The sequence below is a fragment of the Hyaena hyaena genome, unplaced genomic scaffold (genome assembly GCF_003009895.1).
Source record: "Hyaena hyaena isolate Hyena2069 unplaced genomic scaffold, ASM300989v1 scaffold_57, whole genome shotgun sequence".
Classification (NCBI taxonomy): domain Eukaryota; kingdom Metazoa; phylum Chordata; class Mammalia; order Carnivora; family Hyaenidae; genus Hyaena; species Hyaena hyaena.
The window spans coordinates 237,525-244,371 of NW_024080690.1; positions in this window are offsets into that span (position 1 = coordinate 237,525).

A 6,847-nucleotide genomic window follows, 5' to 3' on the forward strand; every position below is an offset into this window, starting at 1 on the left:
TCCAAGGGTTACAGATGCCCCAGGATGATGATGATGATAGTAGCAACAACAACAGAAATATTTATTGAGTATTGAAACACGTCATGCACTTTATATATATTATATCATGTTAATATCTATAACAGGCTTATCAGATAAGTACTATAATGACCCCCATTTCACAGTCAAGAAACTGGAAGCTTATAAGGATTAAGATATTTGCATACACTGAAGCCTATAAAATAATGGGGTGGGATTTTAACCAGGTTACCTGACTCTAAAAACCAAAGGTATGACCATTGAATTAGGGTTAGGTCCTGTGTGACAGAAAACTCCAATATAACTTTGACTTAAGACAGTTTACTTCTTTCTGAATTAAAAGAGTGCTAGGGGCACCTGGATGGCTCAGTAGGTTAAGCATCCGACTTCAGCTCAGGTCATGGTCTCCTGGTCTGTGAGTTTGAGCCCCGCATTAGGCTCTATGCTGACAGCTGGCTGGAGCCTGCTTCAGATTCTGTGTCACCTTCTCTCTCTGCTTCTCCCCCACTCACACTCTGTTTCTCTCTCTCTCTCTCTCTCTCGCTCTCAAAAGTAAATAAACAGTAAAAAAAATTTTTTAGTAAAACAAAAAAGAATGCTAGAAGCTGATCCAAGGCTATTAGGCACTTCCTAAATCCTCTGGGTATAGCTTATCACTCTGCCATGCTATAGTATGTCTCTCGTGTCCTCATATCATAAGGGTGGCTGCTAACATTCCAGTCATCACATCTGTATTAGCAAGATAGAGGGAAAAAAGCAAAGGTCAAGTATTACCTTTCCTTTAAGGATGTTTCCTAAAAATCAACCGTCCCAGGCTTAGGAAAATGTAACTCTGGCGGAGTCCCTAGCCCAACACTTATTTTGGTGAGTTGGGCTAGACCAAGTATAAGCCCAGTGCAGACAGGATTAATCCTAGATTAGGACAAAAAAAGTCCAGTGGCCTCCCTGTGTTCTTTCCACAAGGCTTATCTTGCCACAGCTGCTACAGACAAAACAGTGAGAGAAACCACACCAGTAAACACCCTTGGTTGTGTCCTACCCTTGGAAGAAGAGCGAAGAACTGTGTTTAAAAGTGTGTTTAAGCTAAGATTGTAGCACTTTTGGATGCGAACAAAGATTGACTGATTTCAAATTCCATGCTCATTCCACCGTACCGCACTGCTTTTTTTTTTTTAAGCCAACACTATCCTCTAGTAGTCATTCAAATAAATAAATTATTCAAATCATAAACCCAGAAGGTAAGTGGCACAGATGTTTCTAAAGCAAGGGAGTTGCTCCAAGGGTCTCTGCCAGCCAAGCCAGGAGCCACCCTGGTACTACAGGGAGAGTTAAGTGCTCTAAGCCACTCGATGATGGAGGGGAATCTACAAGGATGTGACAGACAAGGATGATTTCATGATACGTCGTTCTAGGGCCTCGCTGGGGGGATGGGAAGAAGGAGGCTGCTCACAGGGGTCTTGTGAATTCGTGGATGTCTGTATTTTTGTGTCAACTGTGCTCCTCCTGGCAGAGGCACACCTGCCCGTGGGATGGTGGCAATTTCTTTCCACTCTTTAAGGAGCTTGCTTCCTCCTTCCTATCCCAGGACCCAGCACAGACACTGAAATGCTGAAACGGGATATTTTGACCGCACTGCTTGATCCCATTTGTCCCCCAAGGACATTTGAACTCACTCTCAGTAAAGATGCCTTTCAGATTTTGTCTCTCTTCTCCCTCTGTCTGTCCCTCAACATTCACTGTATTATCACAGACACCACAGGAAATCACATATGTCAAGAACAGTAACAGATAGTTCCGTAGTGAGACAAAAAGAAAGCGATTAATGAACCAATTCTTCCTGTAAGACATACATAAAGCTGACTTGATCCAGACAGGAATAATTTCAATGAAATGAAAAGGAACAAATTAGAAATACTTTAACGGTGTCATGTATAGAACAACGATTACAGAATGAGAAAACATACCAGTTCCTTCAGAGCAAGCAAATGTGTCCTAGCACTTAGCTCTAAAATACATTTCTCACATGGAAGTGTCATGTTCACCCCCAGGGCTTCTCAGACCATTTGAAGTCACCGAGTCTCTGTGAATCTGATTACATCTGTGAGCCCACTCCCCAGAAGAAGAGCACATACAACAACGCAAATCGCATTTTTCATTCAATTTCTGAAAAGTCACAGGCTCCGGAAGCTCATCCATGAATTCCAGTTCAGGAACCCCAGTCTAAGTTAAGGGCATGACCAGGACACTTGCCTCAAACCCTTTCCAGGTAGAAGGGAGCAGAGAAGGGGGAGGGAGGGAGGATTTCCTACAGCTAATAGAGAGCCATGTTGGAAGATTCTCAAGACATGGCTGGGTAGAAATAATAACGGCACTGTCTGTCTTTAAGCCTTACCAAACATTGAGAATTCAAAATTTATAAATTCTTTCAACGGTTTCTTTTTGTACTTCTCTCCCTTCCTCTACCTTTTTAAATTAAAGATCTGTTTTAATATAGGTAACTAAAACCCAGGGGTAGTGACAAAGAAAATTTTGCTTTCATTTAGCTCATAGCAAGGGCGTTCCTGCAGGATTGAGCTGGGAATGAGGCAAGACCAGATGTAAGAGGCTGGGGGCAGGGTGACCCACCTAGAACCAAAGCACCCTACTCCCTTCTCTTCCTGAGTTCATGAAGCCCTCATGCAGAGGAATGAGGAAGAGCTTTGACATCAGACAGACATGTCACTTACCTCACTTATGGCTTATATGGCTTGGGCAAGGCATTATATCCAAGCCACACAGTCAGTGCCTGGCACATTGTAGAACTCCAAATAAGCAAGGGTTCTTTAAGAGAACTTAGATTTTAGAGACATGTCTTATTCCATTTGGGCTGCTACAACAAAAATACCACAGGCTATGTGGTTTAAAAACCAACATGGGGGTATCTGTGTGGCTCAGTCGGTTCAGTGTCCGATTTGGGCTCAGGTCATGATCTCGCTGTCAGTGAGTTCGAGCCCCTCATCGGGCTCTGTACCAACAACAGCTCAGAGCCTGGAGCCTGCTTTGGCTTCTGTCTCCCTCTCTCTTTCTGCCCCTACTCCACTCACACTCTGTTCCATCTCTCAAAAATGAATAAACATTAAAAAAAATTAAAAAACAAACAAACATGTATTTCTTACAAATCCAAAGGCTAGGGGCACCTGGGGGACTCAGTTGGTTAAAGGTCCCACTCTTGGTTTCCGCTCAGGTCATGATCTCACAGTCTGTGGGTGTGAGCCCCACATCAGGCTCCATGCTGACAGTGCAGAGATTGCTTGGGATTTTTTCTCTCTCCTCTTTCTGCCCCTCCCTTGCTTGCATGTGCACATACACATGCTCTCTCTCTCTCCCTCTCTCTCAAAATAAATAAATAAACTTAAAAAGAAAAATAATTCTGAAGGCTAGAATTCCAGTATCAAGGCTTAAGGAGATTCGATGTCTGATAAGAGCCCACTTCCTGGTTCCTAAATGGCTGTCTACTTGACCTAATCACCTCCTAAAGGCCCCACCTCCTAATGCCATCCCCAGGGGGGAGGGGGGGAGATTCCAATATATGCTTTGGTGGGGGGCGGGGGGGACGGGATGCAAATAGTCAGTCCATAGCAGGGAATAATGGGCTTAGTAAGGCCTCCGAGTCCTGGGCAGTAAGGAGGCAGAACGCCCATCTGCAGGGTCCTCTAGGATGTGCTCTGAGATTCATTTAGGATGCTGGGGCCAGAGTAGAAATCTTGACTTGTTTACAAAGACCCAGAACCCAGCAGCACAGCCCAGAACCATCCTCTGAGGAGAGATTAGAGACTGACATGGAGGCCACCCTCTTGTGGAAATGGATGAAAGGAAAGACTTTTAAATCGCAGTGAAAGATGAAGCAGAGAGCACCAAGGACGGTGCATAAGGCTTGGGGTGGAGGGGTGGGCATGGGCGCTGTTACTGCCATTTACCAAAGAACAATCTCTGAGTCCCATCTCCACTGTCAAGAGGCAAGCCAACTCCTGCCTGGGGTGCTAGCTGCACCTTTCCCACCTGCCCGTGCCTCAACTGACCATCCAGGGGCAGCGTGGGCTAGGTCTACATAGCCAGCAATGATAACAACTGCCACCCAAGGTGAAAAGAGACCAGCCCAGGCTTTTCCCCAGATGAGATTATTTCCAGAAAGGAAACCCGCCAAGAGACAAGAGCTACCAAGAATGGGGAGGATGCAATGGCATAGTGGGGCCATGTGGGAAAAGTTATTTCTGGTGCTGCCCCCACCTAAAGATAGCAGAGAAATCAAATGCACCAGGAAAGGGAATCTTCCCTCATAGCCCCCACCCCCAGGCATTTATTTGGAGAACCCAGAGGCGCCCATCTCCCTTTAAGGACCCATAAGGCTAGCCCCAGATCCACCCTACCTCCTTTGGGTGCCCTTCTCCCCACACACCAAATCAGCCCGAGTGTCTCATCTAAAACAAAAAGAAAGCACAAGCAAGGATTCCCAGAGCTTCTCCACGCTGACTCCCAGCCCTCATCTCAGGCTGGCCCTCTCTCTGGCAGAGCAAAAAGCAGGCTTCTTTCCCCCAAGGTCATCACAGAACAATTTTCTAAACTGCATGAAAACAGAAAACCAAATCCACCAAAGCTTGAGTCTCGAGAACAGCTTGGCAGGCAGGAGCAACGTGCTAACAATTTCATGCTGTTTTAAGAGTTTCTAACTAAGCAACATGCACCAACAACCAGATGTGCCCTGATACCAGAAGGCGACATAGGCTTCTAGAGACAGACAGAGATTCATAAAACAGGAAAACACTCATCAGGAAACAGCTTCCGAGCGTGCTGGGCCTGGGGTGGCGGGTGGGGAGGCTGTCCTAGGCAGTCTGTCCTGCAAACTCATTCACACAACCATTCATTCAGTTCTGCCAAAGAATGTTGGTTGGCGTCTTTATTGTGCTGGTCGCCATGCTGAGTACTTGGGATACTGAGTGAACTCTCATAGCCTGTGCAAAACAGAGGCAGGGACACAAATGTAATTACGGCACCATATGCTATGTCTGAAATGGAGGAAACAAGCCCAGACAAAGGGGTCTGACTCCCTCTGTGTGGGAATCAGGGCACTTCTTAGGGAAGAATTGATTCTTGACTCAATGTACTTCATCATTATCTATGCAGCCCTTATACACTGAGGACGCAGGAGGGGAAAGTGAGATATAGCTTCTGTTTTCATGGTACTTACCCTCGCATGGGGAAAGTAGTGGTCCTCCAAGAAGAGAATGAAAGCACATTGCCTGTGTCTACAGTAGATGATTTTCGAGCATTTACTTGGCACCCACAACATGCAGGGTGTCAGAGCCAGCACAGCACAAATGCACACCAGCAACAAGCCACACAGCCTTGGAAGGAGACTGGCCCTGCCTCTTGTTTACATGTCTGTGGCTTGTGAACGGGCCTTAGTTTCCCAGTGGAATGACATCATCTCTTAGCCTCTGTCACCTAAGCCCACCCTGAGATGCCCACAGTGCCCACATTGGCCAGGGCCCAGGGCTCGTAGCTGCCCCACAGGACCATCCCCTTAGAGTGTGATGCAGGTTGACCCAGGACAGACAGATGTCCATCATGCTACTTTCAATTTCTACCTCACTAGCTTAGTCTGCCACCCTCCTACTTGCTGGACACAATGATTAATATTTTTGTCACTGAAATTATTGTAAAATAGCAGTTATTTGGGGGGTTAACTTGTTCATCGGATAAATGTAAACATGTAAGTCATAAAATGATTCTGAGATGTTCCATTTCTTTTTCATTAAAAAAAAAATATTGGGGCGCTGGGTGGCTCAGTCAGTTAACAGCTTCCAACTTTGGCTCAGGTCATGGTCTCACAGTTCGTGGGTTCGAGCCCCACATCAGGCTCTGTGCTGACAGCTAGCTCAGAGCTTGGAGCCTGTTTCAGATTCTGTATCTCCCTCTCTCTCTGACCCTCCCTGCTCATGCTGTCTCTCTCTCTCTCTCAGAAATAAATAAAACCTTTAAAAAAAAAAAATCTTCCTTTTTCTCAAAAAGTAGCCGCTGGCCCTATCCTTCCCTGGCCTGAGAGGTCAGTCCAGGTCAGAAGTCCTCCTGAGCCTCAGGGAGTCCTTGCTCCCTGGCAAAGTCCATTAGCTCAGGCTTAATGCTGTCCTAAAGCCAGCAGCCCTCTTTATTAGGGCTGGGCGTCACCTGGTAACTTGTTTATGACACCAGCTCTTGGGTGGGGGAGGGGAGGGTGGCGTGAAGGTCACAAGTAGGTGGGAATTGCACACCTCAGGCCGGAGACTCCCCTTGGTCATTATCCCCCACCCCACCCCAATGACCTCTGGGGGCGGGGGGGACCCAGCCCTCCTTGAGCTAACACAGGACAAGCCAGCACAAAAGAACTGCAAACAGGCCCCTAATTAATGGGTTTGCTCAGAGCTGTTTCCCTGTTTAGGGACTTCATCCCAATAATTGCAGGCTCCATAATCATTAATCAGTCACTACTACTTTTCTGGGTTACTTTTCTGGGTACCAACCACAAGCCCAACGCTGTTCGGACAGAGAAGAGAACAAAAACACGGGCCTGTGCCTGGTGTTTCATGTGCATGAGCTCGCAGGAGCCTCACAGGGATCCTCAGACAGAGGCATCCGTATTCCTCTTCCTCCGATGAGGAAACTGAGTTGCAAAGAAATTAACGAGCTCAAGGTCATCGGCTGGTAAGCAAGAGAGTGAGGGGTTGAACCTGGGTCTGGCTGACTCCAAAGCCTGGGCTCTGGGAGGTAACAGATTAACGGTCCAAAACGGGTGCAAGTCTGAAGAGCTCCTGGT